The 12,090-nt window shown below is 42.7% G+C and overlaps 1 protein-coding gene and 1 pseudogene across 2 annotated transcripts in view; one reads left to right on the top strand and one right to left on the bottom strand.

The window, feature by feature from the left end:
• pag1 (phosphoprotein membrane anchor with glycosphingolipid microdomains 1) overlaps positions 1-12,090 on the top strand; it is a 48,937-nt gene that overhangs the window by 20,155 nt on the left and 16,692 nt on the right. The window lies entirely within an intron of this gene.
• LOC117957174 lies at positions 2,754-4,572 on the bottom strand (annotated as a pseudogene).

Below are 12,090 nucleotides of genomic sequence, written 5' to 3'. Positions count from 1 at the left end.
TTTGTAACTGCCCTTCATATTGACACATATAAGCATTTTCTGATCTGACACCACTATGGTTATGGTTTGGTTAGGTTTAGTACCATAAAGGACATGATGGTTTGGGCTTAAGAAGGTACTTTTGTTAAGATCTTTGTTGTGTTTGCAATAACAGCCAATTGTTAAAGGTTAAGGAACGATCACGATCATCAGCAGCCTCCTGTGTCAAAGATTGATGTTGAGTTAACCCATCCATCCATCTGACCTGCTCTCTTTGTGTCTGTCGTCCACTGACTTTTCCTCCTCTGTCACTCCCTGAATAATATCAGTGCGTGTCACCTCAGTCTGCCCCGCTCTCTCCACACATCTCGCCACATTATCCACCCACTGTGTCAAAATGGATTTGCCTCAGGCCACATGGGCTTCCTAGGAAAGTGTCAGAGTGTGAAGGTGCCTCAGTTGCATTTCCCTATCGGCTGCTGCTTGCACACTGAGTGTTTTAATGTATTCTTTCAGTTGGCTCGCCCCCTTTTTTTCCCCTCCGTCTCTCTCTGTCACGCTGATTGTCTGTCGCCTGGTAATTGGTTCATCTCTATTTCCGACTCTGTGTGCGTTCATTTCTTGCTGTATTTGTGTGTCTAAACTCCAGGGTGCGTGTGTGCGCAAATAATTGTGTACATGTGCTTGTGTGACTGACAGCAGATTTTCCGCCACCAGCAGGCGTTCTGTTTGCTGCTCTGATGCACATTCAGTTTGTTCATTTGGTTTTCAGCGGTCCCTCGGGACATACTGAGCCGCTCCCATTAACTTTTTCCAGAAGCACTGTGGCAGCCACCGTCGCTTTGTAAATAAATATTCTACCCTGTTACATATTTATTATACATGATTTGGCCCTCTGCTTCTTGAAGCTGTTGAATATAGCAAGCAGGTTGTAGAAAAGGGAGATGTAGCTGTGTGATTATGCAGTTTTTGGCTCCAACTTTGATTCTAAAGAGACATCTGTAGTGCATAATTATGTTTGTTGTCTTCACCGGCAAACAACAGTAAAAAAATAGTGGGTCAAACAATGTAGGTTGAGCGTGAGCTGGAATGCAATATAACAAGCTTGGTTTCAACATAACGTGATGTAGGGCTGGGGGATATGGGGAAAATCTGATATTCTTGTCCTATTACGACGAAGCCAAAATATTTTCACAATGAGATTTAAGATAGATATTCTTCAGTAATGTAAATATAATAACTAAGTGGTAGAAGAGAATATCTCGAACACTCTGGTAACACAGGAAATGACATTACATTACTTTAAAGCAGCCTGTAAAACCAAGAAAAGACAACGCTCACAATTTCCAAAATCTAAGACGATATCTAGTCTCATATCCCGATATCAATATAATATCGACATATTGCCCAGCCATAACTTTTACACTTAGTTTTTTCAACAAACAAAAGTCAACCAACCAAAAATGAAACAATCAAGATACAATGTGTAATTAGACACCTAGGTGCCCAAACTTTTGACCATTTCCAAATGACGGGAACAAATTTGTACACATTCTCTCCAAATTTGCTGCTGCTATGGAATCCTTCTCTTTGACCTGGGAAGCCTCTTCTTCACTGAACACCCTCCCTACTTACCATCGTGAAATATGTATTGTGCTTCGGCTCTTGAAATGAGAAAGCATATGGAATTGTGAAAAAGGCGGAGCAGAGCCTTAACTGCCTTGTGCAATCTTCCATTGTTGCTCAGGTGTGCTATTCAACCAGAAATGTAAAGATTGTTGTCTGAGGGTTGCCCTGTCTTGCAGCATTCAGTATGTTTGGCTGTAAACCCCCACGGACACACCAATCGTCCGCCCCACCCCCAGCTGCTGTTTCTGATTGTAGATTTGCCCTTTGAGTCCCTGCAGGCTTCCATATTTTACCATATCTTTATGGGCCTGGAGAAATGTTGAATATGCTGCGGCCTGGAGAAGGTTGATACTCTGGACGGTAAGAGAAGATGTTAAGGGCATAAGGATGAAGAGAGAGAGAGGTGGAGGGGTAGCAGAGCGACAGATTAGACAGAGACAAAGAGAGGAAGGATAAGAGCAGAGATACAAATTGTAGGAAAGAGAAAGCAGACAGAAAAGGGGTATGGGGTACTGTGCAATATTTTAGGAAAGGGGAACCGCTGAATGGGAACCAACAGGACTATCGCACATCGCAGTGGGCCTTTAAGCAAACAGCTGAAAAGACAATATTTGATCATGATTTTAAGAAAACAAAGGGAATGAATGTACACTTAGCATTCATGTTAAATAATGACAAATCTTTCTGCTTGGTTGTAAAAGAGACAGATGAATTAAGTATAAAGCTGAGCTGCTGGATAGCGTGTTTGTTAAGTAATTGGGTTGAGTTAGAGTCTTCTATGCAGTAGTTTGAGTCAAAGCTTAGAGAACCAAGACAGACAACGCCACTGTAAGTGAGAAAGCAGAAGTCCACAATTAGCTCCTTCATCTTGCTTAAGTTCAGTCTGCACCACCAAACAAAGTCATCCACCAGGCCTCCGTATTCCTCCTGATTTTGTTCACTGATACTTTTCATAAGGGCAGAGTAAGGGGGGAAAGGAACTGTAAAGTGTAGCATGCAGGTCAGGTAATCCACAAGTAAAATGTTCACCCGCATGGCCCTGAGCTTTCCTCCCTACTGCAGAGGCTGTATGGTATGGCTAAACAACATCTGGGTCAGCACCAGAACAATTAAATATATATATACATACATTTTAATCATCGTCTTCACATTAAACTGCTCTGTTCCACTGTCACAGAGACCTTTGTTGGTAATACATTAAGTTCATCTACAGTCAAAATGTACGGAAACAGCCTCTCAGGGAAAGTGTGTGTGTGTGTGTGATGGTGTGTGTGTGTTAGTATCAGGATCAGAGAACAGCAGCTTTCCTATGTCCCAGGCCAGATTCACTCGGGTCCTCTAGAGCTTCTTCTACACCTGGATATAAGTGGACGGACCTGGTATTGAGCTTGCTGAGTATTTACCTTCATGTGACAGCATTCCCCATCAAGACTACATGAATCCCTTATGTGGACAGACTCTGCTAACACACCCGCTTCCAAGAGTGTACTGTCTCCAACCTCGGCATCCCAGCTGTGAGTGCCTGAGTTAAAGCCCTCGCATACCCGGACAGAGCAGGGCGAGTCAAACCTCTCTGGAATGTCAGGAAGCTGCTGCTGCTTCTCTCCTTGCCTCACACTGGTCAGATCTTTAGGCAGGAATCACAAGAGTGGAGGAGACCTCTCCTTCATCTTTTTTTTTTTAAGATTATTTTTGGGGCATTTTAGGCCTTTATTTGTATAAAACAGCTTAGACTTGAAAGTGGAGAGAGAAGGGGAACGACAGGCAGGAGAGAAACCTGCAGCCACTGCGTCAAGGAGTAAACCTCACAAAACCACAAGCCCTACCAGGTGAGCTAGCCAGGCACCCCATCTCCTTCATCTAGCTCCAGGTGTTAAAGCTCAGGTGCTTGGCTTCATCCACCACAGCTCCTGGGAGCAGCTGTGGATCATCCAGCAGCCTCGTAGTTGAATGAGACATGTTCAGCTTTCAGTTCCTCCTCTGCGGCTCTGGCTGTGTCTGAAAGAGCTGCTATCTCTGTGGTCAGATCCTCCATCCTCTCCTTTGTCATCTGACTTTTCTGCTTCCCTTCCTCCCTCAGTGCAACCATCATGGCCTCTGCTTCCTCTTCTAGGAACTGGTGAAACTTTCCTAAATGGCTCCTTAGTCTGCCTCTCTGTGTGTTGAGCCTGGACTTTGATGGGTTTTCCTGATTGATCAAACTTGACTTTATCTTACCTTTACTTTTTCCTCTTAAGGGCTCTAGAGTTTCCTCTAGTGTTGTCAGGCAGGTTGTTAGTCATCGGTTGGCCGGATTCTGTAGATGTTGTGTATTTGGATCTTGACAGATGGGACACACTGGCTGCTGATGGTCCAGACAGTTTCTCAGAATGAACATAGCAGAGATCCTGTGAAGTTCTCTGATAGTTTTGCTGTAAGAAAGGATCACATAGTTTTTTTCCCACCAGACTAGCAGTTCTTCCTTTTTAAAGATATTTTCTTACAAACTGGACTCCCGCGTGTTTGTTTCCCTCTCCACCATCTCTTCAAGGAGTCTTTAAAGAAGCTGTGACTACATGACAGAACAACAGGATCTCTAAAGAGGTCATGACATACCGGTGAGCAGAGATCCTCCTTGGATCTGGAAGCCAAATTCTTCCCCAATTGAAGCTGAAAACACACTAACAGAAAGTACAATCAGTCATGGCTCCACTGTTTTGATGTCAAACTCACATTCAGTAAGTGGATTGTCTGCAGTTAGAAGCAGCACTGTTGTAGTTTTCCACTTTTCTCTCCTGTAGCTGTACTCATTCTGAGGGAGTTGTTAGTTTGGTCTGAATGTGAATCTGATCATCTGTTTTATCAGTCTGTCTCTCTGAGGCGGAATAACTGTTTCCTTGTTTGTCTTAGGTGTGGGGCGGAGCGCCGTCAGACCTCCTCTGCTAGATGCTGTTGCTTCACGTGTAACACACGGGTGTGTTTCATTCCAAATTACTAATCAATTGCTGGGAATGTAGACTGATAGTGTACACCAGGCTGTTGCAACCGCTCTAAATGTTGAAAAGTAGTTTGAACCTAGGCTAAATGTTGCCAAGGGGTTGACATATAAATTAGTAAATTCCCAGTGATTGGGGATGGAATATCTTGGGGACCGGATTGAAGAGAAATACTGTTGGAAAGTATATGCACTGTAAGGGGTTCCATGGCAAGGTTCACATGAAATATGTATCTAAAGTTACAATGGCCTATTGTGGTTAAAAGGCACCATGGAATACTGTATGTAAAGGGTACATGGAATACTTTATGTAATGGGTGCCGTTACATTTGATCACAAAATAAGATTAACGGTTGTCATTGAATATAAAAAGAAATGGGGGCCGTACAATATTGTAGGTTTGTGGTACAATGGAATGGGTACTTTAGGGTGTGAAAGAGTACCAGTAAATACCATATATAAGGAGATACTATAGGCAAAGTGTCACACACAACTGGTGGTTTACTCGAGGGGGAGGATAAGGGAGAGGTACAGTGTTACAGCCAGATATGGAGGAAGAGGGGTGTGTGTGTGTGTGTGTGTGTGTGTGTGTGTGTGTGTGTGTGTGTGTGTGTGTGTGTGTGTGTGTGTGTGTGTGTGTGTGTGTGTGTGTGTGTGTGTGTGTGTGTGTGTGTGTGTGTGTGTGTGTGAGTAGAGGTATGTCTGAGAAATTGCTCGCACTGAAAGGTCAGGCGCCTCATCGGCATGGCTCAGCCTCCTTCCTAAATCTTCTCTAGCCTTCCTCCCTAACCTCTCCTCAAATACATGCACAATCACTCTCATTAGCAAACCAGACTTGTGTTCCCCCTCAAGGAGAGCCACAATGTGTTATAGTGCAACTTTAAAGAGGGTCTGACCCCCCCCCCCCCGCCACTCGCCCTGTCTGGGTTGTCTAACAAACCCACCCCTGCTGTGGTTAGAGCCTTGTAAAGAAAGCTCACATTTCCATTTCAGTTGCTCATCTGCACGCACGCAGACACACACACACACACACACACACAAACACACCTCTATTAATTCTTGCTATTGCCCTGTGCCTTTTGTCCATAAGGCAGGTATCACTAGAGAAGATAAATGAAGTGGTGCGCAGCCATTTTCAGAGCGGTAACGATGGTGTGCAGCCTTAACAGCTCAGGGGGGGTGTCAAGAAATAATTATATTGGTGTGTGTGTGTGTGTGTGTGTGTGTGTGTGTGTGTGTGTATTAATGCATCTTTTATAGGGAAAGTGTTTGTATTTAGTGTCTGAAATTTACTTTTTGACTCACCGGCCAAGTTGTCGGGTAGATGAAAAAAATTCACTGGCCTGGCATATTTTTTACCGGCCAAAATATTAAATTGCAGTTTTTTTGTAACTTTGCCTAGATAAAAAAAAACAACTTTATGGTTTATAGTCCTACTTGTAGGGAGGTAATGATTAACCGATAGGAGGGAAAAGATAACCAACAATAAAACAAATCTGTTTCATAGCTAAATTAACTTGCTAATCCTAACTTTTACAGTTAGTTGCGTTTTAAACTTCTTATTTTCCTGCTTATGGAGAGCGATGTATAACATGGCACTATATGGATAAGGACTGAACGGGTTCATTTGGTCATCCTACACAGAGAGTATACCAGCCAAACGCATAGCTGACAGGTGGAGGCAGTGGAGACAAGTTATAGGCCACACGCTGTGGGCCACTGTGGACTTGTGTTGGTACCGCAAAAAGGTTTCAGGAAAGTGGCTTCATGGGTCCCCAGAGAGCAGCAGTAGTAGTGGTGTGCACATCCCCCCTGGTGAGGTGCAGGGCAAAAAAGCAGATGGTTACAACAGAAAAGAACAAGATGCCCACACTCTGCTAATTCTGCCATCCGTTTTATTGTGCTACTACTAGTGCTATTTCCTGTAGCCTGAAGGCATTCGTCTTGCGAGATGTTCTGCAAAACTTCCTATTGCAGTGTTTACCCACACATGTTGGTGCCCTCTGCTGAGGAATCTATTCGATAAATCCTTAGCTTGTGTAGAATATGAGTCATTGTCACTACATCATCTTATTCTTTTCAGTTGTATGTGTTCACAACAATGTATATTGTATGCAGTTAATGTGTTCACCATATGTATTTTCATTAACAACATCATGCGTGTCCAGGCATCTGTTGCATCTCATTTGCAGCTTTTAACATGAATTACCTTACACACAGACACACACACACACACACACACACACACACACACACACACACACACACCCACTTCATCCTATTCCGTTCACCCTAATAATCCCTTTATCTTGGCGGCTATTCAACATGTAAAGACCCATGCCACTGAATAATGATGTGGTTATATCCACTGCTCATTCACTCTAATGCTAATCTTCATCTCAAGGTGACAGTGATAGTGAAATGTTATGCATGCAGTCATTCAGCTCTGTGTGTGACGTGGATTAGTTTACATTTCTTTTTTTCTTTTAAAGTAGGGGAAAGGTATGTTTTCTTGAGTTGAGTATCAATTTAGCTAGAGAGCAGGATATTCAAAATGACACACTCACAAACAAGAAATCCACATGTCTACACACACACACACAAACACACACACACACACACCCTTTGTTAGCCCTCTTACTTTGCAGCCCTATCCATGCTCTTCGTCCCCAAATTCCCAGAGTTCAACAGTTCAACACCCCATTAGTGTTTCCAGAGAAGGTCACTTACAATGTGAGTGACAATCCCTGAAATCATTACAACAATCCATCTCTTTATTCACGCTCCGTGCTTCCATTTACATATTTGGATGACATGCCTGGCTGGTTTGTTTAATCACAGAATGTTGCTCCAGCGCACAATTACTGTCTGTTTTCTTTAAGCATTTTATAATTAGCCGAGTGGCAGCAATGTCACAAAGCTAATGAATTTATGACTGTGACAGAGCCCATTTTTCTGCTGGAGTGAGGGGAATAAAAGTTCTTTGTCAGGATCTGGAGAATAAAAACATGTCTTGTGTGTGAATCTAACTAAATTCATTACATTTTAATGTAACCAATGTAGGCGTGCTAAGCAGAAGTCGTTGTTTTGGGAGTTGCAAACAGTTATTTTTACTGAGGGGTTGAAGATCTTAACACTGTACAGTTCCACTTTTGGAGAAGTGGAGTGAGTGTATAAAATAGAGTTCAAATTAAAAGAAAGGGAAGCAGAACTGAAATTTAAAGGTTTTACATGTTTGAGGGTGAAAGAGTGAACATTCTTTCCGAGTGCCTCACCCAGTCACATACTGTTGAGCTTAGTTGAACGAACACCAGTACAAATCATTTAAATGCAGAGCAACGGCCTCTGGCATTGGTGAAAAAGACGATAACATGGTAGATAAAGTAGGAGAATTATAAGCTTTTAATTTTTAAAATAAGGTTACCATCCTCTATTTGTCACAAAACTACACTGAACTTCAGAGCTTAACATTATACAAACAGTACTCAAGGAAGCAAACGCCAGAGGTAATTCAGCCACAGTTGAATTACAGCTTTGTGTGCGTCCAATTTTGAATACAGTAGTTTCTGCTTCAGTAGCATTTCTGTGCAGAAAAACATCTGCAGGCAGCTGACGACTTCACGGTCATCGGTGCCCTCGAAATCTGTGAGAGGAAGAAAGAAAAAGTTTCTTTACCATGGGGCCGTGTGACATTAACTAAAAGCAGATTTTTACAGGCACTGATCTTCTGTTGACTGTAGTGGGTCTAAAAGGTTAAATCAGGACATAAACATGCTTAGGGAGAAAGGAGCTTTGTCAATTAAGGTGAAGACATTAGACACATGTTGCTCTTTCTGTGGCCTTGCAGCTGGAAGGGATTCAGGAGAAGAGAAGATGAGGTAGAATTCTTGAAACTAGAGTTTTCAGACCAAGTTCGGACCATGCGGCCGTCCTACAAAATGTGGTTGGAGGACTTGACCGGAGGATATAATTAGCGTTGCTTAAAAAAAAACTTTCATTGTGCATGCATACAGAGAAAAGGGAAACAAAAGAACTTTCATGTGTGGACATTTTCTTGAAGAACATAGGATAATATGATTGGTTGAATCGCTGTATCTCTTTGAATCTCTTTTAATCAGGAAAAACTTCAGGGAGGGAAATGTTTATCTGCTCTGTTAGAAATGCTTCATATTTCATGATGTCCCCAATGGGAGATCAATATAAATGCTGCGGCACGCAGATATAGTTATTGTATCTCGCAGGAGAGAGGAGTGCTCAGTCCTATGTATAGATGAAGATATAACACACGTATCTGTAATATGAGAGAGGGAGATTGTGTGTGTGTGTGTAGGAGGGGGCATTGCTAAATTATGCAGTTTCAATTCCCCATTTAGAGAGGATAGATAGGATTTCTCATGGTAAAACCATTAACTCATGGGATGGGCACCGTTGCCGTGGCAACTCAAATGATGTCCCTTGATCAGAGGCACCTGTTTTCATGCTCGCATAAGCTTGCAGGCACGGACAGTGATTAGTAAATGTGTCAGCCTTCTGGCTTCACACTCCTCATTTATGAACCGGCACTTGTAGGTTTCTTTATTTTTATTGATACATTTAATTCAACAGATATGGCCCTGCGTGTGTTTTTGTGCACATATGTGTGTGTGTGTACTTTAATTGCATTGTCTCTGGCAGGGCAGGGCCCCTCTTGCCCTGCAGCCTGTGGGGAGCTGCATTTCATCAACCCTCCCTGGGGATTGTGTGTGTGTGTGTGTGTGTGTGTGTGTGTGTCACACTATGACTATGTGAGCCTATGTGTGCTTTTTGTTTTCCCTTCAGTGTTTCCGTTTTTCTCTCCTTATCTTTCTTTTCTTTTTCGTTTTGGTTTTCTGCACATCTTGATGACTCCCCCCTCTCTTTATCTTCCCTCTCTTGGCAACAGTCCCCTATCCTTCTTCTCCCTTCCCCCATGTCTCCCACCCACGACATCCAAATGGCCCTCCGGTCAGGACACAAGATGGTCAGTGGTGTGTTATGTGGGGCATCCATGTTCATTGTTTTTCTGTTTTTATATTAGCCAATGGAAATCTCCCAGATAAAATAAATAGAAAGGCCCTTTAAAAGGACTATTTGTGCATGCATGTAATCACATATAGGGATTTGATGTGAAGAAGGTATTTTTGTTTAGTGAGTATTATTCCAGATTTGGAACACAGTGTATACTACTGTTGGTAAAACAACAAGACAGACCCTGCAGGGTTCTGTGTTGTTGTTAGTACGCATAAGGTCTTTGGGTTGTGCTTAGACACTGAAGAACTACGACGTGTAGTGTTAGTGGTACCATTTGTCTACCACTTAATGTGCATTGTGTGTGTGCATGTATTCATATTTGCATACACACAGAACATTAGACAAAGTGCTGCTTTTGCAAACAGTGCTCTTGTATCAATAAATCCCGGTTCATTTTTCAAAATGTTGTGCACAAAAATGAACCTCTGCAAACAAAGAAAATCTTCTCATTGTTTGGAATAAACTCCAGTCATCACTTTCCTACTTTACTGAGAGCTTCCCGCAGTGCTCCACAGTAGCATGACTGCTAAAAGAAAGTTTCTTCTCTAAAAGCTGGATTATTTATTATTGTGGAAATGCCTCTGGCTCTCCTCTGAGAAGCTTCCTGCGGCTCATTTCTTAGCAGCCATCCAGCTGTAAACCTTCCCGTCTGTGTGCACCCGGAGGACAGCCACACAGGCATCAACAGAGAGTACAGCACTATTCTGCCTGAGGATGTTCATTCTCTTTTAGTTTCTTCCCTCAGTTTTTTTTGCTGCCATCCAACAGCTTGTCCAACAGAGGACACACGGGGTGTGTGTGTGTGTGTCTGTGTGTATGTGTATGTGTGTGTTTTTGTGTCTACAGCTGAATGAGGGCAGAATTTGGATTTTTGCCTTAATTCCCCAAACACATTCCTTTTTCAAATGGCTTTTCCAATCAGTTATTTTCTATGGCACGAAACAGAAGACAGCCACACCGATTGTCTTCCTTCCAAGGCTTCTGTTTTCTTTCATCAAAGCCTGAAAAGCGCCGGGAGACAGAATGACAGCATAAGAGAGTACAGTTGTAGTCCTTGGCTCGGTGTCTTATATCACATGGTGGTGGCCTGAGAGGAGTTTTCCACAGTGAATGAGGTACTCAGAGCTTTTATGTGTGGTGTTTATCAAGTATTTAGGAACCAAATGTGTCCTCAGAGGACAGAATGGATGGTTTACTCCATATTTTTACTAAGCAGGGAAGCATGTCAGCAATGTTAACCAGAGCTGGATCTGTGTTTGTACTTAACAGGTTCTTTATTCCATTTGAGTTAACGTGAAGGAGTCAGACAATTATTTTAATGTGGCTTAGTAGAGTTGACAGAAATTTTGGTCATGTCAAAATCCGGTATTATTGTTACTGGGGGTTACACCTTTCCATATGCAAACTCAAAACATCTTGATAGACACAGACGGTTCATTGTTGACTTGTTGAAAACAAAACAAAAATCTTGACAAAAAACGTCTTAACACAAGGTCCAACTTTAAACCACATATGGCCTCAGCTGATGTGGTTGCTCAGTTGTCATGAAGATTGTCTCTAAGCAATGTTAGTGACCGTAATAGAACATCAAAAGGCGGTTAGATATACCCCTCATATGGCTACCTGATGACAACCAAACCATCTCCATGACAACTGAGCAACACTATAGCAACAAGTTGGACTCTGTGTTGAGGTTTATTAAAGTTATTTTGCTGACCCTAAACTGTTACTTCATCATCTTCATTACCATCCAGTACAAGTATAACAAAGGCGAAGTTAAAACAAGTGTACACTCAAAACCAATAATTTACCTAAACCTCAGTATGAGTTTCATTCAAAACATGTCTGTGGATTTTTTTTTTTTCTCACCCACCATAAATAGCGCAGATGGGAAGAAGAGAATGTTGCCATGGAGACACCGTGCTGTGGCAGCCGGTAATTATTCTGGTTTAAGTGCTAGCAGAGACACACACAAGCTGGCACACTGTGGCAGATAGTGACACCTGGATACAAGCCTCGGGACGAGATCCGATAAGGAATTTATCAGCTGTTAGTCACGGAAAGGGTGGAGGACCGGAGGACATTTTGACCACACATAGCCTAGACTCTGATTTTAAGTCACTTTGAGCAAAATCGGGAGATCAAGGTCACAATGTCAGAGTGTGTGTTCACCAGAATGTACAAACTTGATGTAACGGTGAAGATTCATAGGTTTTTCAACAGGTTTATAAGTTGAAACAATCCAGCTTGGGTTGTGTACAAGTGTGTGTGTGTGTGTGTGTCCATTAGAGGGTGACACGGGAATCATTTGTCGCTCCAATCCCATCCTGAGCCCACAAAACTAGTCCGACATGTCCCAATCATGTGACTGCCCCCCCCCAAAAAATCCCTGTCCTGCGAGATCCCGAGAGAAACCCTACCTGATCCCGTCCCGCCCACGTTCTGTTTCCTATGTTGTC

Source organism: Etheostoma cragini, chromosome 14, assembly GCF_013103735.1.
Source record: "Etheostoma cragini isolate CJK2018 chromosome 14, CSU_Ecrag_1.0, whole genome shotgun sequence".
Taxonomy (NCBI): Eukaryota; Metazoa; Chordata; class Actinopteri; order Perciformes; family Percidae; genus Etheostoma; species Etheostoma cragini.
Note: the sequence above shows the minus strand (reverse complement) of the source record. Positions and strands in the feature narration are given on the sequence as shown.